We start from the raw sequence: 24,811 nt of genomic DNA on the forward strand, positions 1-24,811 counted from the left end.
GCTCTGTGTGATGCAGACAGGGGCACGCGGCGCGTTCCTCTTGAGCGATTTCTCTCTGGTGAAGCGCTTCCTACCTCCGTGACCTGGGTTTCTCTCCTCAGCGTCTCCCGCCCCCCGCGGACAGGGCTCTGCGGACCGCAGGGCTCCACGGCCGTTACCATTGTTCTTCGCGGCTGGGCGACAGGGGAGGGCTCTCACAGACCAGACCTCGCCTTCGCTCTCTCCCTCCGCCTGGTACCCCCCGGCCGCAGCGCGCCTGGGAAGCCGCCCCCGGCGCCCCTCCCCCGACTCCTCGCCGATCTTTCCCGAGGAAGCGAGTCCGCCCCAGAGAGCTCCCGAACGGTGGCCGAAGACGCCACCGAGCGTTTCCGAAGAATCCCGATCGCTCCCAGTCTCCGGAAAGAGCCGAAGGGGCTTCCCACCCTCGGCCTCCCGAGCCACTCCGAAAAGGCCCGAAGTTTTCCGAGCGGCCGTCCTGCCGGACTGCTGGAGGCGGCCGCAGCGCCATGTTGGATGCTCTGCTCGTTGAGGGAAGAAAATCCGCCGGCATCGCCTGAGCCCCGCTACCGAGAAGGGCGCCGCTTCCCCCGGGGAGGGGGATAAAGACCCCCCGCCGCCGGCCCATGAGGATATTGTCGTGAAAGGTCCGGTCTCTCCGCCTCCTGCCCCCGCCGGGTCCGGCCCCCCCCCTGGGGTCGCGTTGTCACGGAGACCGGCAGCCGGTGGTGCTGGCCCGCGGGGCGGCTGCTGCTGCCGGCGGCGGCGGCGGCGGCGGCGGCGGCGGCGGCGGCGGCGGCGGCGGCGGCGGCGGCGGCGGCGGCGGCGGCGGCGGCGGCGGGCGTGTGTGACCGGCCCGGGCCCCCTCCTCCTCCTCCTCCCAGCCTCCCCCCGGCCCCCTGCTCCCGCCGCCTCCCCGGGTCTGCCCCCATCCCGCCCCCCCGCTGCCCCCGGCCCCTGCACCCCGGCGCGCCCGGTCCCGCTCTGGGGGGGTTGGTGGCTTCGCTTTGCCATGAGTTTACCGCAGAAACCGGCTCTGAAATCAGGCTCAGCGGCTGCAGCAGGAACCGGACCCGGCACCGGAGCAGCGGCGGCGGCGGCGGCGGCGGCGGCGGCAGCAGCGGTACCGCCTCCTCACCCGGCGGCGGCGGCGGCGGCGGCGGCAGCGGCGGCGGCGGCGGCAGCAGCAGCGGCGGCCCCTCCTCACCCGAACATCAGGGCCCTCCAGACCCAGGCGCCCCAACAGTATCCTTTTCACCTTCCTGCCAGCCCGTCGGCTTGCTTCGCCGTGGACCAGGGTTGGGGGTGTCGGGGACTGTGGCCCCTCCGGGGACTCTCCTGCCCGCAGCCGCTGCCTAGCCGCGGGCAGGGACGCTTCTCCAGCCCACGCACCCGGCCTGGCGCCGGAGCTTTTGGGGGTGCCCTGGCAGCAGCACTGCGGGGAGTGGGGACCCCCTCCCCCGACCCTCTGCACTACTGTGCAGACTAGCTCCATCGGCCTTGCTTCTGCAGCCCTTCCCTTTTGGAGCCGGGGCGGGGTGGGAGACACCGTTTCCCCTCTCTCGCCTCTTCTCTCCCCATAAACCCGACCCCCACCCCCCTTTTTATTAGGCAGAATTTGCTGGTGCCTGTGACCAGCCCTGCAGGGAAGGCTTTTTTTCTGATTGTTGTAAGGACGACACCCTCCTCATCTCCCTTCAGCTCCCCCTGCATCGGAGCGTGGTGGGCTTCCTTGATTATCGTGGTTAATACATAATAAACTTTATTGGTAAATTTCCCGTGTGAAACTAAACTCAGCTCGTTCCAAAGGTAAGTTGGATTTTCAGTTTACGGTGAAATTTTGCAGAAAGCACTCCCTCTGGCTAGTGTTGTTTTTTTTTTTTTAGCGATTGGGAGAGTTGTGATGTGGTTTGTGGTGGAACGCGATCTAAGGAGGAAATGTTACGCCGGACGCTTCCCTGTCTTTGACCTTTTTAAAGGAAGAGGAAGTTAACTGACATTACCCATCACCCCCAAAAGTCTCACTTCTTGGAAGACTGGTGTTAAATGCTGAATATTTTTAAAGGGCTTGAGTTTACTCTTCCTAGGCCTGATATCTGGAGGGTACCGTGGCTCCTGGCTGGAAAGTCTAGTGTTGAATGTGTCTAATTTCATGCTGTTTGCTCGACTGTAGAGTTTTTGGACAGCTTTGATTGAAAAGACTTGGTGACGAGGTATTTTAGTTAAAAACCAGCGGGTGAAGGTAAAACGTTGAATTCATGAATTCCACGGAGAATTAGAAAGGCATTATTACCTACCTGAGAGTAACATTTCATCATATACCCCTCCCCCCAATCCGTTGTATTTATGTAAATCAATAAATAATTATTGGATGTTTAGATGTGTTGTGTTTTTGTATTTGTGTCATCGTGCGTTTGACTTTTAAGAGAGAGTAGGGTGTTGGAGCAAGCGAAACTAACTGCTGTGAGGTCCACAGGTTATTTCACAGTCTGTAGTTTGATTCTTGTCTGTATCCATTATTTTGAGAAGGGAAAGGTATCTCCCCTTGTAGAGTCATCTCAGGTCATAGTTTTGGTTTTTGTCAAGTGCCATTTTCTCTGTGCTTTGAATATTGTTAGTCCACATTTTTTTCAATCCAAGCAGTGTGGCGCAGGGTAAGATAAATTCCATTCCAGTGTGATGTGTGTACTGATTTCATAATGTTTAACTGCATGATTCTGTTCAATTAAGAGCTGCTCATTGATGAGACTGGTTAGTGATGATGCCTTAGTGTTTGTTGCCCGTGAAAAACCTGGTTAGTTTTGATCAGTGTCCCTAGTTGCTTTACTTTGGGGGGAAGACTGGCTGATACTCCTTCAAGGTAGAATTCAGTATTAGATCTCTTAAAGGTATCTTCACTTAATGCTTTGTGGGTTTAAATTCCTTTTTAATTTCAGGGTTTTTTTTGGTCTTGATTGCCCATACTTGGTTAGCGCTCTTAAAGTTTCTATACTGTGCCACCAAGTAAATTATTCTTTACCTCCATCTTGGAGCTGTTTTGGAAATTAAACACATGGAAGGAGGCCTGTAGTTGTGTGTTCTTGACTACAAAGTGATAAGGACCAAGGCGCTGAATATAACAGTGCTGGGTGAGTTTAGTGGTGCTGTTTGGACACCAAACGTTTCGAGTGTGCTTTTTCAGATGCATTTCACAAAGGAAGGACTTGTAAAAGCTGTGAGTTGGTTGCAATAAAAGAGAAGCTAGTAATACTGCAACAGTTGTTAAAGGGGATGGATCTAAGATGTAATTTCCAATGGAAATAATTTTTATACTTAAATGTAGTAATATAGGTTACTTGGTTTTATGTGGCTTTTTTTTACTTTGCCTCATGTCAGTAAAGGAAGAAAAAGTTTTCTTCTTAATGTATTTCACAGTTCTGTTATCTTTTTTTTTGCTTTACACATTGAAAGGTTACAATTGCTAAATCCGAAAGCTTGTACGTAAATGAAGTGTAGATTATAGATTTCATTAGAACATGCTAGTGGTGAAATGTTATCCGTGGTAATGGGGATGGGGAATTGGTTAAAAATGGATTAAAATAGAGTAATTTTGCTTTTCTACACTGAGGGAGTGTGGGGATTTGTATTTGTTTGATAAAAGTGATTATCATATAAATTGATACACATAGAAGCATTGAGACAGGAGTGCAAAGTTGGAGTTGCCCTTTCCTATGGCTTTGTTAACTCTCCAGTTCCTCAGAATGTACGGGTGCAGTTGTGTTTGAATTAATGAGTTTAGATAGCATTTTAAATCTGTAAAAATATGAGGAGACTCATGTAACAAGATGTCTGTCCTTCATTTGTACGTAGTGTTCAAGTGGCAAATCAGAAACGCTAATTGGAGTTTAAACTAACCTGCTTAAGGTAAGGCACAGCAGGCTCCTAAGGCCCTGTCAAGATAGAGGCCCTTGACTGCCAAGAGGCACGGGATAGGACCTGTCCCGGGATGGATGGGCCATGGTGGAGGGTGGGTGGGGACGGTGAGGATGAAAGAAGATAAACCCTGATACAGAAAGTGCTAATGGCAAGGGAGAAATATGCTTAAGAGTTTCTATAATGTAATCCAGTGTGAATAGTTTATGAAATTGGCACTTCGGGATCCTTGCCTTGAGATTTGCTCACCTCACCTTCCCAGTGTGAGGTTCCAGGAGGCTGTACTGAGAATCTCCATGCTGATTCTTAAACTTTTCTGGGTAACAAACAACTTTAACATTTTGATAAAACCTTGTAGACCCTCTCCAGAGAAAATTGTACATGCCTGGAAAATCTTGCTAACATTTTTCAGGGAGTTCTTAGGTCCCTATTAAAAGCCTAGTTCTTTAGATGGAAATTGCTCACCCTTGAGATAATTGAAGATAAATGAGTTTGAATTCAAGTGCCCAAGTAGTTCTGACTTAAACAGAACAATTTTGCAGTCTGTTATGAACACTCAGTGTTCTATTTATATGGAAAGGCTTCAGGATGTAATTTCTCTCAGGGCTGCTGATACTTCTGGGGAGTCTAGTTACTGTTTAGGGGGAGTTGGTTTGGTTAAGAAAATCAGAGCAGTAGGTTCTTTAAAGAAACAATTTGGTAAAGGCCTGTGTGACCCCCAAATGACTTGTGTCCTCAGCTCTTTTGTCTTAGATATGACATACATTAAAAACAAATATTCTCTTTATTTTCGGTACTGTAGTTTTCCCTTTTTTGCATTCTGTGTTGATTTTCAGTTTTATAGGCTGAAACCAGTAACATTTGCTTTCTTCTTTTTTGCCTCTGGAAGTGAAGTCACTCAGTCGTGTTCTACTCTTTGCGACCCCATGGACTGTAGCCTACCAGGCTCCTCCCTTCATGGGATTCTCCAGGCAAGAGTGCTGGAGTGGGTTGCCATTTTCCTTCTCCAGGGGATCTTTCCGACCCAGGGATCAAACCCCGGTCTCCCTCATTCCAGGCAGACGCTTTAACCTCTGAGCCACCAGGGAAGCCCGTAGTGATAACAGTGGTGTTTATTTATTGAGTGCCTACTGTTCTAGGAGCTGTACATATATGATTTTATTTAATTTGCACAAGAACTCTAATATTCTCTTTTTTACTGATGAGGAAACTGAAGTTCAGAGAATTTAAGTAACATTCTCAAGGTCATCTGTCTAGTAGGTAGTGAACTGTGGTTCAGACTGTTGTCCTAAGGCTTATGGATGTCCTTTCTATCTGCTGGGCTATTTCTTACCAAGTGTGTGTGTGGGAGTGATGAAAGCAAGGATGCCCTCCTGTATTTTATATCTAGAGGAAGTCTGTATAAAGTAAAGGATGTCTGTGGAGTAATCTGAAGTGCAGTGATGCTGTACCATGTTTTAATTAGCTCATAGCTACATACCGCTAGACAAGTAGGTGATCTTTACTCATTGAGCCTTAAAGCATAGGAATAGGCCTGCCACATTGATTCAGTGCATGTTTCTGCGTGTTCAGATGTTACCAAGGCATCTCTCAAAATACCTGTATAACTAGCAACTATAACTGTGTAGCTTATGCAATGGCCAGTAGTCTATTTACTCTTAAGCCCCACCATCAACAAAGATGGATTTGTGCTTTGAGACACAGATCTCCTTCCTCTTCTCGGGAGGGAGATAAAGATGGCGATAAAGGAACAAAGTTAGATGGCTGATTCGCATCAGCTCTTGCCTCTGCTGCTGCTGCGCCCTGTACTTGGCTCACTGGTATTTTCCGTCAAACTCGGAGAACTTAAATTACCTAAGGACTGATAAGTTGCTTTTTCACATTGGGGTTTCTGATAAGATTTTTACAGAAAGATCTGCTAAAAATGTTTTTGAAAACCGTGTTTTAAATCAGAATAGGGTTGCCACCTTTTAGCTGTTTATATTGGTGCTTTAAGTGGCAAGTTTAAAAATTGTTCATCCAGCACCTACTGTGTACCCCACTCAGTGCTAGGTCTCAGGTTGAAGTCTTTGCTCTCAAAGAACTTGGTCCAGACAGGTAAACCAGCAGAATACCAGGAAGCAAGTACAATTACTCTGCTGTAAGAGCCTAGCCTGGGGGGAAGGAGGAATTAGGACTTCATACAAGAATGAAGCTAAATTACAAGGATGAGTAAGAATTACCCAAGGTTTAGAGAGCTTTCTCCTCTGCCAGCTAACTTTTCCCAGTTCCTTTGCTGTTGCTGCTGCATAGAATGTTAGTACTAAATGGATTTCAGGCATGTTTCAGGTTTTTAGCAGTGGCAGAGAAGCTAGAAAGACATACCAGAGAACATGGCAATCAAACACAGTTGCTACAGATTGAAAATATCTTCTACATCATAATATGAGAATATGAGAAGATTCATTCATGTTAATATATCGGATCCTGATTTCTGTGGTTGGTTCTTTCCTAGTCTCCTTCCCAGTCATCCTATAATATAATATCCCCTGCCCTTCTGATACTAGACTGGCTTGGAAACAGTACCTGCTGGCCTCAAAATATAAGTAGATTTCACTTGGTGTATTGAGACGGTCAGCTGATAGGGAGTTTAAAAAAAAAATCAGGATTAGAGTTTGGCTTTTCCATTTTAATGTGTTATCTTGGACTGGTCTTGTAACAGCTTTGGGCATCAGTTTCCCTTTCTCTAAAATGAAGAGGTTAGACTAGTTTACTAAGTGATCCTCTTGAATTGTAGTGGCTTTTAATTCTGAAGATTATGGTTTGAGGATTTGTTTTGTTCTTGCAAGTAGATGGGAAGGATTTATAGAGACCTATTAATGGTTTCTTAGTTTGTTTGATGGTCAGTGACACATTTCTGTGGTGACTTAACTGATACTAGAGGCATTCTAATATGGACCACAGGGAAGGCAGCTTGCTCACATAAGAAGCTGCCTCTGGTTTTTGTCTTGTTAATGTTAGATTTAGCCAAACAGATTGAAATACTTCTGTGACTTTAGTAGTGAAGACTTTATTGTCTGTGGTGGGATGACTTGAGGCTATAAATAAAGTTTTCATGTCTGATGCTGGTTTGCTCTGGGGGATGACCCAGCTAGTTCATTATGAGGTATGAAGGAGAAAGTAAGTTCTGAAATAAACGCCTGTGGTGAGGAACGATCTCTATTTTTACTTTAGGGATGATGCTTTGAGTTAATAGAATAGGAAATGAAGTATTTCCTGATTATTAGGCAGGCGCCTGACTTCAGGCAGTGAATAAACTGCAGCTGGAATTTACATGGATTAAGTATTGCAGGATCCTGAGACATTTCTGAAATCTCAGTCGGTTCCTAGTTCTTTGGCTTGCTGCCAGTCAGAAGGAGTTTTTCACTTTCCTATACCCTTAGCTGAAATTTGAGATAGTTTGAGCTATGTAAAGAAACTTGTCAGTTTTTATGATCTTTATTAACTAGTAGTAGTTCTGTACTTTTTTGAGCCCTGTGTGGGTGTTCCCTGACTCTTCTGAGACATTAAGTTTTATCTACAGAGAATGTAAACTTCTTAAAGGCAGAGATTTTTGTTGTTTTTGTTCACTCTTGAGTTGCCAGCACCTATAACAGTGCTTGGCAGGTAGTCGGAAGTCTGTAAATGTTTGTTGAATGAAATGTTAAGTTAGAGTCTAGGAATCAGTTTAAGGTAAGTTTTGAGATAATATAGATGACGTCACAACAATTCTGGTACTCAAAGCTGCCCTAAAATTGTTTGCACTGATGTGTAATGGAACTGAAAATAGTTCCATAATTTCCTTTGAGATGACATAAACATTGACCCAGTTTGCAAAGCCGTCTAGAGTGGCTGGATTGCATTTGAAGTATAGATACTGAGAATTAGAGTTTCTATAAAGGCCAAGGAGAAAAAAACATAGTCAAACGTTACTGTTAAATTTTTTGTTTAATACCTTTAATAATAATACATCAATTCAGAAAGGTTAAAAAATGTAGAAAAGTAAAAAGTCAACCATAATCTTAGTATATAAAGATGCCCACTGTTTAACATCTTGGTATATTTTTTGTCCTTTTTTCTATGGACTTTAACGGACTTAAAATGTGCCCTTTTTTGTAACATAACTTATGGTCAAATTACATAGTTTTGTATCTTGCTTATTTTGTTGCTTAACTATCTGCCAACAGAAACTACTTTTTGAATAGTTTTATTCTTCAACAGTTTGGAATGAACTATTTTTATTTTTGTTGCTTTGGAAAGGTTTTCTTGAGAATATTGTTTCACCTTTGGCTTGTAGCTCAGAAGTTATGACTGTGCATTAGAAAGAGGAGGGCTGAAACTGTTATCAATAAGTCAGACATTTTTGAGTTATTGTGCCTATAATATTTTGCATTATTTATAACATTAAATATATTGATATAACTTCATAGGGGCTTCCCTGGTGGTTCAGAGGTAAGGAATCTGCCTGCCAATGCAGGAGACATGGGTTTGATCCCTGGCTTGAGAAGATCCCCTGGAGTAGGAAATAGCAGCCCACTCCAGTATTCTTGTCTGGGAAATCCCATAGACAGAGGAGCCTAATGGGCTATAGTCCATGGGGTCACAAAAGACTCTGACACGACTTAGCAACTAAATGACATAACTTCACAGATTCCCCCCCCTGTAGTTATTTGCATTTAAAAAATTATTCCTTTAAATCCATCTTCATATATTTAAACATACTTTAAAAAGATGTGAACAGGGTGTTATTTTCTAGTTAGGAATTGTATACATGTGTACATGTATACCTGATTTTCAGAAAATGTTGATATTTATATGGAGTGATTGGAGGGAGGATAAGACCATGTGAGGTCTCACGTAGGGCTCAGAAAGTAAGATGGAAGCATCAAAACAACCAGAATTTTGGAATGACAAGGTGGGAACAACACACCATCACAGTAGAAATGAGTACAGCCAGTTTTGTGCCAGTACAGTATTTTTTGCACTGAGAATGGAAAGGACTGAAACTTGTAGATAGGATGGAGAAATGTTAAGAAAGAAAGGGTGAGTGAGATGACTCCCAACTCTTTCTTGGCCCTAGAAAATAGCATATAAGACATAGAATTTGAACTGTAAGATGAATTTTTTAAAAATTAAAAAGTTTAAGATTACAGTCAGGGTTTGGTTGGGCAGAGAGGAAAGGATTGTGGTGAGTGGGTCATCCGCATGAATAGAGATTTGGGCTTGAAATAAGTATGGTGTATGCTGGATTATTGCTCCCGTGGTGGCTCAAGTGGTAAAGAATCCGCCTGCCAATGCAGGAGTTGTGGGTTTGATCCCTGAGTCAGGAAGACCCTGGAGAAGGAAATGGCAACCCACTCCCATGTTCTTCCATGGGAAATCACATGGTTAGAGGAGCCTGGTGTGTCACAGTCTGTGGGGTCACAAAAGAGTCAGGCATAGCAATAACATGCTGGATTGTTAGGGTCTTGATCAGTATGCTTGGAGTGGAGGATTCTTGTGGTACAATCCTTGAGATAATGGGTCCAAATTCTAGAGGACTTTGAATGAATAAAAGAAAAGGTTAGACATTGTTTGTAGAAAAGCATTGATTGTTTTTGGTAGTGGAGGGGCACAGTGTTGCTGAGATATAATTTGCCTACACCATACAAGCCACCCATTTAGAGTGGACAATTCAGTGGTTTTTAATTTATTCACATCATTCTACAACCATCCCTGCAATAAATTTTAGAATCTTCTCATTACTCTCCAAAGAATTCATTAGAATCTCCAGTACCCCGCCCCCCCACCCCTGCCATCCATAGGCAAGTACTATTAGCCTACAGAGATTTGCCTGGTTTTTGGACATTTTGTATAATGGAATAATATAATAAGTGGTCTTTTGTGAGTGATTTCTCTCTGCATAATTTTTCCATGGTTCAACTATGTTCAAGCATGTTGTAGAACCTTTTTTTTAATTGTTGGAGAATATTGCAGCTGTCATGTTTTCTTCATCTGTTGATGGACATTTGGGTGGTTGAAACATTTGCTGTTATATATGAGTGTTTTTGTGTGGATGCATGTTTTGATTTTTCTTGAGTAGATACCTAAGACAGTTGTTGGGTTTTATGAGGTAGCTCCGTGTTTAACATCTTGAGGAACTGCCAGACTTTTCTAGAGTGATTAGCATTTTATATTCCTACCAGCAAAATATGAAGCTTCCAATACTTGTCATGTTGTGTCTTTTTGATGACAGGTTCTAGTGGGTATAGAGTAGTGATTCATTGTGGTTTCGATTCGCTTTTCCTTGATGACTGATGATGATGTGCATATTTTTTGTGGACTTATTGCACATTTGTGTTTGGAGAAATGTCTGTTCAAATCCTTTGCCCACTTTTTAACTTAGTTTTTTTTTATGATTGAGTTGTAAGAGCTCTTTATATAGTATGGATACAAGTCCCGTTTCAGATACAACATTTACAATGATTTTTTCCCCCATTCAGTGGGTCGGTCACCTTTTCTCACTTTTTACCTTCTTGATGGTGTCCTTTGAAGCCCCAGTTTTTAATTTTGATGAAGTCCAATTTGTCTGTTTCTCTTTTGTCACTTGTGCTTTTGTATTGTGTCTAAGAAGGCTTTGCCTAATTCAGGGTCATGAAGATTTACATCTTTGTTTCCTTCTAAGTTTATAATTTTAGTTTTTATACTTAGGTCTCTGAGCCATTCTGAATTTGTATGTATGATGTTAAGTAAGGGTCTAAGTTTAGTCTGCTTATGTATATTCAGTTGTTTCAGTACTGTTTGTTTAAAAGACTATTTTATCCTCATTGAATTGTCTTGGCACCCTGTCAAAAACCAGCTGCATTTCTTTTTTATTTATTGGAAAACTAGTTTTGAAGATTTATTTGGTTGAGGTGTGCAAGTTGAAATAAGGAACAGGAAAGATCAGGAGAGAAGGAATGGCATCACAGAACTACTTGTAAAAGCTTTTGTAATCCATTAAATGTTTGAGATTTAGTGAGATGTGCTCATTTTTTATGGGTTATTGAATAAACAGACTTTGACCATTTCTATCTTTTGTATAATGCCTGAAACTATTCAAAAGGAGATTTTGCCTTCTTCTGTTATTAAGGTAATTTCCTATTAGGCAGTGATAATTTTGTAAGAAAGTATGGGCATTTGACTACTTTGCTGTCTTGTCAAGAATTGAAATTGTTAGTTAAAAATTCTTGGGTTATTGTATTTCACATAGAATGTTAGTTCTACCTAATGTGTTTATGTAATTTCCAAGTTAAATTTGATTACTTGTTTATTTCTATCCTCAGGCTGTCCTAATGTATATGTTGTTATAAAGAAACAGAAATAACTGCTATCCTTTGTCTAGTAGGATTTTTGTTTTTTTAACTGTTTAGAAAAAGACCACATTAAAGAAGAAACTCTAACCTTTCAGGTCTGATGAAAACAGGGTTTATTTGCTTTGGATGAAGATTTTTCACACAGAGTTTCTTCAGTGACTTGAAATATTACAGTGTGGGAATGGGGTTGTTGATTTTTAAGGATTGTATTTACTTCCCTTGTAGCTCAGCTGGTAAAGAATCCGCCTGCAATGCAGGAGACCTGGGTTCAATCCCTGGGTTGGGAAGATCCCCTGGAGAAGGGAAAGGCTACCCACTCCAGTATTCTGGCCTGGAGAATTCCATGGACTATATAGTCCATGGGGTCACAAAGAATTGGACACAGCTGAGCAACTTTCACTTCACTTAGCTTAGCTCTTACTAAATATGCAAAGGAAGAAGGTCTTATTTACCCTATGTGGAATTTTGAGGACCTCAATACCTGGTTAATACTGTTGAGTCTTTGAGGCTAATATGTCATATTCAGCTGATAACTTTTAATATTATGTTGTTGATCTTTTGTGGCACTAATAGAATTTGGAACCGGTCCAGCTTTGTGAGGTAACTGCTGTTTGACAAGCAGACAGCAAAGTACTTGACCTTAGCTTATTGCCCTGTATGCTGTGCCTGGGTGAGTGTACTTGAATGTGGTGCATTTTAGGCAGGGCAGTGAGAGCTGAATGCTGCTCTGGAAAGTCGGTGATTTTATTCTTGACCTTCTTTAAAAAATCATAATTAAAAAATCTAAGCATGTAAATATGCAGTAGCTTATTTTCACATTACGTAAGTCTCCTTTGGGGGTCTCCTGATACAACTTTCTGGCCCCTCCCTCAGGGGCATTTGTTCAGAGGCTAAGGGAGATGAGGATGACTTACCTAAGCATCTGGTTTATGCCAGCTCAAACTGACTTGATAGCTTTAATAGCATGCACACTTTGACCTACTAGTGGGGTAGACAAAGGCCCTTTTCCTCCTGTAATGGTCCTGGTTTGCATGGTAAATTGTATGGTCATCCTACCCAGTAACGGGCTTCCCTTGTGCCTCAGCTGTTAAAGAATCTGCCTGCAATGCAGGAGACCTGGGTTTGATCCCTGAGTTGGGAAGATCCCCTGGAGAAGGGAAAGGCTACCCACTTTCCTTGGACTGTAAGAGTCCATGGGGTCGCAAAGAGTCAGACACAACTAAGTGACTTTCACTCACTCACCCAGTAACGATTATGTGGCTTAGAAAATTAAGAGTGTTTATGTTATTTCTAAGTATGTTGCGAAAATGCTTTGTGAGGCAGCAAAACCTTTCATGTTGATTGGTGCAGTAATTTGTATTTGATGTTATAGTTATTATAGAGGTCTTTGGCACTAGCATGTGAACCAAGTAGGAACAAAGTATCGTCAGCTCGCTAAATAAAAAGAACGACCTTAACTTGAGCTAAATTTAGACTTGGAGAAAACCTGCCAAAATAGTAGGGTGTGTCCCCTTACCTCTCTCACCTCCTTCCCCTGCAGTTATGTCTCCCCTAACCAGGTAAAGTGATCAAGAATAGGAAGTTAACATTGCTACAGTATTTTCAGCTAAGCTCCAGACCTTAATAGAATTTTTACCAATTTTTCCACTATCCTCTTTCTGTTCCAGGATTGCACACTGCATTTAGTAACTATTTTTGCTTAGTGTCCTTTAGTCTGTAATTGTTTCTCTGTTTTTCTTATCTTTCATGACTGATTCCTTTGAAGGTTAACAATCAGATATTTTGTAGAATGTCTGTCAGTTTGGATTTATTTGATGTCTCCTTGTGATCAGAATGAGGTTATGAATTTTGATAAGGATACCAAAATGCACCCTTTCCTGGTGTATCATATCAAGAAGTTCACCTTGTCAGTATGGAATGGTCACTATGAAATGGCTACTTGGTTAGATTGATCTTTCTGCTGTGGAGGTACAGTCTCACCCTTATAGTAAGTATCTTGTGGAAGACTTAGCAAATATTGGTTCTCCTCAGACTTTGGCCCACTAATCTTAGTAACTGGTGGATATTACATGCAACATTTATTAAGTTTGTGGATGCTTAATTGCGACTTTCTAATTCTCTCTTTCCTTCTACATGTATTAATTGTAATTCTGCTGTGAGGAAGAGCGCTCCTCCATTTATTATTATATATTCTATTATATATTTGTATGATCACTGAGTCATGGATATGTATTATCATTATATGTTTTGTTGCTCAGACTATTCCAACCTTGGCCATAAGGAGTTCTTTCAGATTGGCGCCTGTGTTTTTCCACCCAGCTAGCAACCTTTTTTTTTTTTTTTTTTTGGCTGTGTTGTGCATCTCCTGGTATCTTAGTTCCCCACCAGGAAATTGACCCCAGGCCCCTGCCAGCGAAAGTACAGAGTCTTACCCACTGGACTGCCAGGGAATTCACCCCCCTCCCCCCGTTTTAAAAGCATTTCTTTACTTTTTGCCAGCACAAGATGTTTCAGATTCATATTGTATTTTCCCTGCCTCAGTGCTGCAGTCAGCCATTTCTCCAAGAAATCTGAGTCTTCTTATTGAAGAACGGTGTTAGTGACCAAGCTCTAGGCCTAGCTGTGTTCAGTGTTACTAGAATGTCCTTGCTTCTAGGCCCTTTCAGCAGACATTAGGGAATATATGTATACTAACCCCCTTACATACATGTTATCTGTATTTCTGTATTTATATATATTCGAGTTCCACTGTAGTGCCTCCCAGTTTGTTTTAACATTCCCCTTTCCCTTGTTTATTAAATATCTCTAGTAATGAGAAACCTGGCTCTCCATATCTATAATCTTCTCACTTCATTGTACACATAAAAGAGCTTGAGAATTCCTAACACTTTTCTTCTACTTTTGGTTTTGATTGTTTGTTTTGAGTATGTGAAACATTACTCTGATTCCAAGAGTCAGAATTATATTAAAAAAAAAAGAGATGAAAAATACACTCAGAGAAGTATTACTCCCCCTACCTGTGCTGCCCAGTGTCTGTTTTCCCCTTCTTCTTTTTTTTGAAAATTAATCTCCTGTCTCGTTTCTTTTCCATTTGTGTTTGACTGTACTGGGTCTCCGGGCCTCGTCGGGCTCTCTGGTTGCGGTGATTGAGGGCTGCTCGCCGGCTGTGGTGGGAGGGCTTCTCGTTGCAGTGGCTTCTCTTGCTGCAGGGTGCAGGCTCGAGGGCTCGGAGGCCTCAGTTGTGTCTTAGGGACTCCAGTGGCTGTGGCACATGGGCTTCGCTGCTCCACGGCGTGTGGAATCTTCCTGGACTAGGGGTCAAACCAGTGCCCCCTGCCTTGGCAGGAGGTGTCTTAACCACTGGACCACCAAGGAAGTCCTGTTTCCCCCTTCTTTTCCACCTATACTTGGGGGTAACCTATTTCTTAATTTCTGGTTTATCTTTTCTGTATTTCTTTTACAAATACCTGTGTATTTTCTTTTCTCTCTTTTCTTACATGAAGGTAGCCATGTTGTCATGGTGAATCCCATAATCTCCTTGAGTTCCAGTTTTCTCATCTGTAAAATGAGGAAAATCATACCTCTCTCCTTTTCAAAGGGTTTTTGATACTGATTTGAGATAATGAAAGAGAAAATGCTTTCTAAACTTTATGATGGCCTTTATAAGGCAACAAGCAGTGTAAGTGGTTTCTGTCCAGGGAAAGGACTTGACTTCCTTGACCTTGTAACACAGTATCCGAAGCTTTTGTTACTGTGAAACAGTTTGGGAATTAAAACAAAATGTTTTTGTTGTTCTAGTGTTTCAGTATTCATTATTATTATTATTTTTTTTTTTACCAATTTTCAGTCTGGCTTTAGGTTATCACGGTGTATCATGTGTAATTATTTAGTTTTATTTCTGAGTTTGACGAGCATCTGAATTCCCCAGAAGTCATGTTTTTAATTTATATTAAAACTTGGTCAGATTTTAAAAGTATTCCTTCTATTAGCAGAGTAGTTAAAAGAAGGAAATGTGTACAGCTTTTTGTTATTGTTCTTGTCTTGTTTTGCTCCCAGAGATGTGAATTTGAAGGGCTTTTTATGTTTACGTTCTATTGGGAACTGCAGGTCCAGTGTCTTTACTTCATATCTGACAATTTGATTTAGTCAGATGTACGTATTTCACATTCTTTGAGTTTGCCTAAGAGTAAATTCTTTTGATGAGATTTGAAGTCAGAGATGTACTCTGCTTACCCCTGTAGAACCCATGGGCAAACCACCTGCCTTGTTTTCTGTTGTTAAATTTTGAATGCCAGGTCCGGTGAATTGTTTTACTTGAAGGAGCTTAACCGAAATAGAATTTAGTCATTAAATGTTGCAGTTTATATGCCCTTTTAAAATAACAACCCCCTTTCTTCAGTTAACCGTATATTCATCACAGAGTCTAGGTACAAAAAGTAAGTCTCCACATGCTTTCATTGAAATTAGGGCTTTGGTTTATTCATAATAGTGCTGTGTATGAAAATGCCTGTCAGTGATAAGGACAATTGTGAGAAGCTGCCAACTGGCAGGTGGCAGAATAGCCTTCACAAACGTACTGCTGGTCATTCTTCCTAGTTTTTCTCAGAGTATTTGGAGAGGCAAGTCATTTTTCTTTTGTATTCCAGAAACATGTTTGTGAAAGTAGCTTAGCTGCTGTTCAACAGAAGGCTCCACTCAGTGGAAGAGGGCACCTGGTAATGGCAGGTTAGGGTGCTCAAGGGAGAAGGAAAGAACTGCCGGGATCTGGAGAAAAGCCTGTGAGGCAGAACAGGGAAGGGCAGTGTTGGTCACTGTTTCGATACCACAGATTCAGCTAATAGTCCCTGAAGCTTAGTAGGCACAGCAGTTATTATTAAGTGAACAAGGAGCAAGTTTTTTAAAATAATAGTATGTGCTAACTGGTGAAGGAGGTAGAAAACAAACCCGAGGTTTGTGCTTTCTGCCTCTTACATACTCCAGTCAAACAGTTAAAAGTTTAAGGTGCTTTCTGAATGGAGGTAAGGAGGTCAGAGGCCTGAAGATGGGTGAGGACTAGAGGAATAGGAAGCAGGACTTGGGTAGGCCAAAGGGGAAGGGCATACTGGGAGGAGTGACAGAAGACAGTTGGGGAGGATGCCTTTACAGCAGATAGGAAATGGCGCATGTTGTGCTTGGGCTACTCAGAGAGCTGCTCGACTGAAACAGGAGACAGCGAATGTGCACTGTGACAATCTGTACTTTTATCTTGTAGCAGGTGGAGGTTTTAGAAGGCTATTTACATGTTTGGTCATTCAGTTTAGTTCAGTTCAGTCGCTCAGTCGTGTCCGACTCCTTGCGACCCCATGGATCGCAGCACATCAGGCCTCCCTGTCCATCACCATCTCCTGGATTTCTCTCAAACTCACGTCCATCAAGTCGGTGATGCCATCCAGCCATCTCATCCTCTGTCGTCCCCTTCTCCTCCTGCCCCCAGTCCCTCCCAGCATCAGAGTCTTTTTCCAGTGAGTCAACTCTTCGCATCAGGTGGCCAAAGTACTGGAGCCTCAGCTTTAGCATCAATGCTTCCAGTGAACACCCAGGACTGATCTCCTTTAGAATGGACTGGTTGGATCTCCTTGCAGTCCAAGGGACTCTCAAGAGTCTTCTCCAACACCACGGTCCAGAAGCATCAATTCTTCGGTGCTCAGCTTTCTTCACAGTCCAACTCTCACATCCATACATGACCACGGGAAAAACCATAGCCTTGACTAGACGGACTTTTGTTGGCAAAGTAATGTCTCTGCTTTTTAATATGCCGTCTATATTGGTCATAACTTTCCTAACAAGGAGTAAGCATCTTTTAATTTCATGGCTGCAATCACCATCTGTAGTGATTTTGGAACCCCCCAAAATCAAGTCTGACACTGTTTCCATTGCTTCCCCATCTATTTCCCATGAAGTGATGGGACCAACCAGATGCCATGATCTTCATTTTCTGAATGCTGAGCTTTAAGCCAGCTGTTTCACTCTCCTTTTTCACTTTCATCAAGAGGCTTTTTAGTTCCTCTTCACTTTCTGCCATAAGGGTGGTGTCATCTGCACATTTGAGGTTATTGATATTTCTCCCGGCGATCTTGAGTCCAACTTGTGCTTCTTCCAGTCCAGCGTTTCTCATGATGTACTCTGTATAGAAGTTAAATAAGCAGGGTGACAATATACAGCCTTGATGTACTCCTTTTCCTATTTGGAACCAGTCTGTTGTTCTATGTCCAGTTCTAACTGTTGCTTCCTGACCTGCATATAGGTTTGTCAAGGGGGCAGGTCAGATGGTCTGTTACAAGAATGTAAAGATTGTGCTGAATGGGTTGAGATAGACAGGAGGCATGGAGATTGTATGCTGGGTCCATTAAAGACTTTTCCAGGGTTTTTCTGCTGTACATCCAGGCTAGAGGGAAGTGAAAAGGAAAGGATGATCGTATGATCCCTTTTTTTTTCCTGCGGTTTTTTGCAAGCACCGAGGAGGAGATCACTTGACTTAAGAGGGTAGGGTGGGAGAGAGTTGGGAGAAATGAGGGAAGAGGCTTCCTGGAGAAAGGGATATTTCTAAACTTAAGCTGGAAGGATGAATGAGCCATATGAAGGATAATGGTAGGACAAGGAGTATTTCAGCCAGGAATCAGCATGTGGAGAGACTCAGGACAGTGACAAATCGCTTGTTTATCATTGCTGAGACAACAGTTGGGAGGGGAGAAATGGATAATCAGAGGCCGCAGAAAAGGCCATATGTGCCATATTAGTGGTGGTGGTCTTGTCGCTAAGTGGTGTCCAACTCTTTGCAGCCCCATGGATTGTAGGCTCCTCTGTCTGGATTTCACCCAGGTGACCGCGAGGAGCCATCAGAGCTGTAAGCTGGGGAATGATGTGGCCAGACTGTGTTTTAGAAGTGTCATTCTGGAAGGTTGTTATGAGGGAGGACCAGATTATCTAAGTTTAGTAAACAGTTAAAATCCAAGGTTGATAATGTGAGTTACAATTTTTACTTGGGACTTTTAAGATAGATTGTATATACTTTTCCTAAGATGATTTTCAGTTTGTTTACTTTTTTTGTCTGCAGTTTTTCAGATTTATAAACTATATATAGATATGTTTGTTCAAGAGGCTTGGAGCTAGGCAAATTTCCACGGTTGTTCCCCAACCTGCACTTAAAGATCACTTGTACTTCATTTTAAAAAACATGTATAGTTATAGTTCTAATTTAAATTTCAGGCTTTGTTTACAGTTAGTGCATGGTTAGTAACAGGTTCATAGCAGATAGCTTGCCAGTTTATAGTTTAAAAGCCGTATTGTCTTGGTACTTAAGTAAAGGCTTTTTTACTTAATAGTGAAAGTACCTGCTGGTTAGCTAACAGGGCATCTTTTGTCATAGATACATCTATGTATTGCATATATTTATATTTCCTTGTTAGTTCAGCTTGGAATTTGATATATTAGGTTAATTTGACTGCCTTAGAAATGAAAAGGAAATTATTATGGTGTAATGCCTAGATGGGACTTCCCAGGTGGCTCAGTGGTAAAGAATCCACCTGCCAGTGTAGGAGACACAGGGGACATGTGGGTTTGATTCCTGGGTCAGGAAGATCTGCTGAAGGAGGAAATGGCAACCCATTCCCGTATTTTCGTTACGAGCAGTTGGACATGGCTGAGCGACTGAGTGTGCGCACACACGCGCGTTTACGCACACAGTGCCTGGATAAGCCGTTGGATGCGAATCCGGAAAGCAGTTAGGAGTTGTTTCAGTCCAGTACTTTACTGGAAATTACAACTTTGAAAAATATACTTGGAGGGGATCCTTCTTACGATAGAAAGATTCTCAAAGGTGAAACACCTTTGGTTCTGAGAAGTGAAACTGAATTGAACCAGGACTGGAGAAGGTAATTCTGTTGAGTTTCAGGTTATTTGGCTTCTCTGACTCCAAAAAAAGATTAGTAATTCATATTTTGTCCACTTGTTTTCAGTTCCTCTGAATAAGCACTGAAGAATGCTCTAGTTAACTATATTATGTGGTTAACTCTTATTTTTTTAATTGGAAGCACATTTTCTTATGTTTGAACATGTATCACAGTAGTAGTCTCATGGGTTATTATGATCAGAGACACTCCTAGTTGCAAGAATGGTTTTGGAATGCTCTTTTAGACACTTGTATTATTTTTGCTTTGAGAAAAGAGATTGTTCACTGTGCTTTAGGAGCTGGTAGCTAAGTTTGATGCTTCTTAGCCCTTAACTAAGAAAAATGGAGCTTGGACAATAGATGGTTTTCTAGGCCTGTGAAACCCAACAGCATGTTGAGCAGCGTAAACAATGGCAGCTGTCTTTTGCTGGCTTGTCTGTTGTTTGAAGTGTAATGAAACTGCTCTTCACAAATGGCTTCACCTGCTGACTCATCTTCCAACCCCTACGAACCATAGGGTCCAGCATTATTTAATGCTGGCATTGAGAATAAAAAGAATCCAAGTCTTAGAATGTGAGGGTAGGATTGGATCATGGAAATCTTTTAACTCAGCCCCTTCTCAGATGGCCTCAACTAAAGAAAGGTCATGATGGCGGATGCCATATTTAATAGCTGTACGAATTAGTAATACTGCTATTCAGAGTGCTGTTAGGGTCTTCTTGAATGACTGAGGACTCTTTTCTGTATAGACATCCTTGAGATGTTTTTTAGCTTTTTTTTTTAAAAATAACACTTTATTTTGAAAGTAGTTGCAAGTCACTGGTACAGGGGCAGCACATGTTTAGTCCCTGCTGTACACAGTAGGAGAACTGTGGGGAGAAGTAAAATGGAAGATGATGCTGTGAAAAACTTCCAATCGAATCAGAAAATAGATATGAGACAGGGGTGGGAAATATTTAGGAGTCAACTTATTAATGAGTGAATAAGCTGAGTCACCTGATACCGACTGTGTGAAAGAAGCTTTTATAAATTTGGGTGAGCTCTTAGAGCGGTGGATGCAAAAAAATCTGTTGCGGAAGTGAAAACTCCCCATATATTTTAATTCTAAAGATTGGAAACTATGTTCCAAGAAGCTGACTCAGAATTTCCCCAGAAAACAGTGAAACCAGTGACTTAAAATGGTGGTTCTCAGATTTTTTTCTCCCCTGTACATTGTTAAATATTATTGAGGACATTCTTAAATATTTTTGAGGACCTCAGAGAGCTTTTCTAACGTGGGCTATGTCTGTTGATATTTGTAATATTAGACAATAAAGAAAACTTAAAAATAACCACTTAAAAAAAAGGACAAATCCATTATGGATTAACTTAGTTTGAAAAATGAAAAATAACCATTTTTCAAAACAAAAATTAGAAGAGTAGCATTTTATATTTTTGCAAATCTCTTTAATTTATAGTGGCATAAATATAACTATTATCTGCTTCTGCATTCATTCTGCTATACAGCATTTTGTTTGAAGGAGCTTGGAAAGGAGTATTTTAATGTCTTTCTCAGATAATTATGGATATTCTTTATTATTATATCAAAACTTGACAGTGGTAGTTTCTCAAAGGTTAATTTCAGTTTGGAACCTGAAACCATGTCCATAAACTTTTGATGCACTTAAATCCATTGGTTTGTATTGTACTTTGAATGGATCTTTTACCCAAGCATGATTTTGTAACATCATGCATTGGTTGTCTGGAAGAAAGTAGTTCAGTAAGTTATGCAGATTTTTCAAATGTTGATGTATTTCATTATACAGTATTTGGGAAGCTTTTGAGCTCACGGTGGTAGATACCAACTCACCTGTGACTTGTGAAGTGTGGAAGGGTTATTGAAATTGCATTAGAAACCAGTCTTTGGGTTATAGGGAAATGGATGTCATTTTCATGAAGAAGCTTCATGTTGATGGCCCTGAAAATGAGGCATTTTATTATCCCTGTTCCTTTTCCTGGTGTTAGCAGGTTTGACTCATTCATTTACGGAATACAGAACTGGAAATAGTTGCCCTTTTCAAATAGATTTGTTAACCTGGAGGAATTTCTGTGATGGAATGTGCAGGTGTACTTCTGAGCATTGCTGCTGTAGGTGTTTAGTTTCCTGTCAAAGATCTGGGAGTCTTTAGGATCTCTTCCAAGCCTTTTTATTTCCTCATCCTCAAACAGTGTTCATTTAGAGTCCTGGGTCCTGGATCAGTTCATTTTTTTTTAAAGTGATGTCTAATGCCACAACTAGAATTTCTTTTAAAACTCCATTTATTTTATTTTGTTTATTTTTAGCTGTTGCTGGGCCCCCGTTGCTGCGTGGGCTTTCTCTGATTGTGGCGAGTGGGGCCGACCCTGGTTGCGGTGCGTGGGCTTCTCGCTGCAGTGGCTTCCCTTGTTGCGGAGCACAGGCTCTGGACGTGTGTGCTTCAGTAGTTGGTGGCACTACGGGCTCAGTCGTCGTGGCTCCTGGGCTCTAGAGCAGAGGCTCAGGAGTTGCGGCACCGGGCTTTGTTGCTCCTTGGCATGTGGGATCTTCCCAGATCAGGGGTCGAGCCCGTGTCTTCACATTGACAAGTGGATGTTTTCCCACTGAGCCACCAGGGAAGCCCCTGGATCAGTTTTACCTCACAGAATTGCTTTTATTTCTTCCCAGGCTCTGCCACTGTCTTCCTTTAAACTTATTCTCTTTCACTAAATAGGTATCTAGGGTGAGACAGAGACTGAAATGAATCTCTTTTCCAAGTGGGTAGATGAGATAGCCTGACCTAGGATTTTGCTTCTTGTGCCCCTTGGTGATAAACAGAAATTGGGCTGTTGTATTAAACTTTGTTAAGGTTCTAAGGAATTGCTTCAACATTATATCCAAGGATTACTTTGAAATCAGCCTAGGGTTTTTTTTTTTTTTTATATCATCTGCCTTTTACAGTATTGTACTTTGAAATCCAGTGTTCAGATAAAATTCTGATTGTTATCATGTCATCATTTATAATAGCAAACCTTTTGAAACATTCTAAAGGCCTAGTAACAGAGTTCTGGGCAAATTCTGGGCTCAGTATGCATTGAAATACCGTGTAACCCTTAAAAATCTTGCAGAACACTTACTGAGATAACAGTATCCACATTTATTCTATGGAAGCCTGTTTAAAATAGCATGTGTGATCTAATTTTATCTTTAAATATATTGAAAAGGTTCTTGCTTATACAGTGGTGTTCATAGGGCTATTTCTGGTTGCTGTTGAAATTGGGTAACTTTCATTTTATTTTCTCTGCTAAGTCATTTTTGTTTACATTAACCATGTATCACTTTTATAATCAGAAAAGTAAAGCAGTTTCTGTTTTGAAAAATGAAACTTAGCTAAAATGTGACTCCTTGCAAGTTCCTCAGTTCAGCAAAGACATCATATTAAGAGCATGAAGAGGATTTAAAATACGTTTGTAAATTTTCAAGCGGGAATCAAGGGAGAGAGGGAGCTTTTTTAAAATTATTTAGTAAAAACTTGTGAATTATGTTCTTTAAACCTTCTGATTAAATTGATCTTTGCCATAATAGCAATACTTGTGCTGATCTTCCTAAATTTGTCTTCATGACACCAAGAGAAGCGATTTAAAGTGTTTTAAGAGATATCATTGGGGGGAAAAAAAGCCTTGTTTTTAACGATGTGGCAGATTAGGGCAACGCTTTTAACCGATACCTCTTATTTATTATGGAGTTTCCTTTTTAGAGTCCTTAGCCATCTTGTCCTCGCTGTCCTGAGGCTGCAGCAGGACTGAGCCAGGAATGGCTGCTGCTGCGGCATGGGCAGGCAGGGCACAGGCCTGGGCTGCGGGGGCTCCTGCGACGGAGCAGGAGAAGCCTGCTCGAGGTCCGGACTCTCGTAAAGCTTGTCTCCAAGAGGGTTGGGCTTTTCTCATGGAGGAGATAGCACATTGCAGATGCTGCTGTGGAGAGGGAATGCCACTGTGCGTTGGGATTTGCCGCCTTAGCAGGGGAACCACCCATTCTCTGCAGGGGTGAGAAATCTTAGCATATGCTGTCGTTTTGCCCAGCAGGACTGGCCATTTTTAAAAAGCAACAAGGCTTACCTGTTGGTTTCAGTTGATGACTGAGAAGTGTCCAGAATGATGGTGATTTCTGGCTCGGATAAATTTACTAAATGAGTAGCTTTTCCCTCAGAGACATAGTGGGCGGCATAGAGTAGGGGATTAAAATGGTCTGTCCACATGTGATGTGCAGCTTGTGTGAGGAACATTGTATCACGTCAAAAGTAAATCTCAGATATTGGGTGAGAGATGGGCAGTGGTTTGAAGAAGTGAAGTTGCTGTGTGTGCTGCTCAGGCTGCTTCCTAGAGGGAATTTTCACTGCCATTTGGATGGGGCGTGTTTGTGCCTGAGGTCCTGTCCTTTCTGTCTGTGACTGGAGGCGGACATGGTGTAGGATCTCTAGGAGAGGCTGCTTAGCAACCAGGAAGATACCCTATATCCCGTATGTCTGGATGAGTAGCACAAAACTTCACTCACTTTTCTTTTAATATGATGAAGAGAAAAGGCTTTAAAAAAAACAAAAAAAACTCCTGCAGAAAAGCCATTTATGATCATTGTAAAAATCACAGGAAAAGAAGAAAAATTAACTTGCGACATTACCACCCATAGATAAAAGTGTTAGCATTTTTACATATATTTCCTTGGAAGAATTTTTAAAATGTATGTATATATTTATACATGTATTGGCATATATATGTTTATGTGCATATACTCATATTTGCATAGCTTCAGATCATGCTGTGAACATTTATTTCACAGTATGAAATAGTATACTATTTTAATATATTGATATATTCCTGTCTCAATAAAGATTTTGAAAGGATTTCCTTAATGGTTTTATAAAATTTCTGTATATCGCTGTACCACATATACTTAAAACACATTCCTTATCACTGGATTATTCAGTTAACAATTTTGTCATTAAATGCTGAGACTAGTATCTTTGTGTGTAATGTTTTTCAATATTTTAGATTTTTTTTGATAAAATTTACTGGATCAGCAGGTGTGAACATTGCTGTATTTTTACCAGTATTATATATTCTAATCTTTTAATTTTTGTAAATTTGATAGGTAAAAATTATATAGTTTTAATTTGCATTCTAGACTATTTTTAAGATTTCATTTTCTCCCATGCTTATTAACTTTTATTTATTGCTTTGAAAATTACCTGTTTATGGCTTAGTTTCATGTCTTGAGATCTTAGTTTCAAAACGTAGATAATACATGTCTGTTGTATAAAGAATACAAATTATATTGACTTAAACATCTGTATTATAAATTTAAAAATGTGAAAAACCTTCCATTTCCATTGTTAGAGGCTGTCACAGTTGAGGATTCAGCCCTGTCTCTCCTTACTGATCTTTTTGTATGCATTTACAAATTGAGAGAAAGAGGAAGTGGAAAAGGGAGGAGGGTCAGGGAGAGGGAGAGAGGTGGAAGTTTTTAGAGGATGGACTCTGGAGCGGGACTCTGGTTTGCATCCTAACTGCTGGAAATGTGAAGTGAGACCTGGAGTCCCGTAGGTGATAGTCCCAGCTCCCATGATTTAAT

The 24,811-nt window shown here is 41.4% G+C and overlaps 1 protein-coding gene across 32 annotated transcripts in view; it reads left to right on the forward strand.

Annotated features, from left to right (window-relative positions):
* The first annotated feature begins 454 nt into the window (after window positions 1-454).
* EIF4G3 (eukaryotic translation initiation factor 4 gamma 3) overlaps window positions 455-24,811 on the forward strand; it is a 355,715-nt gene continuing 331,358 nt past the window's right edge. For 16 of the 32 annotated variants that reach the window (XM_069579124.1, XM_069579129.1, XM_069579126.1 and 13 more), the window contains exons 1-2: window positions 469-644; window positions 1,044-1,242. The gene's annotated coding sequence lies outside the window, so the exon portion shown is untranslated. Of the gene's footprint in view, window positions 645-1,043; window positions 1,243-1,741; window positions 1,807-24,811 lie in introns of those variants that run through there. The other 16 variants (XM_069579125.1, XM_069579134.1, XM_069579141.1 and 13 more) reach the window with 7 other exon arrangements.

Source organism: Ovis canadensis, chromosome 2, assembly GCF_042477335.2.
Source record: "Ovis canadensis isolate MfBH-ARS-UI-01 breed Bighorn chromosome 2, ARS-UI_OviCan_v2, whole genome shotgun sequence".
Classification (NCBI taxonomy): domain Eukaryota; kingdom Metazoa; phylum Chordata; class Mammalia; order Artiodactyla; family Bovidae; genus Ovis; species Ovis canadensis.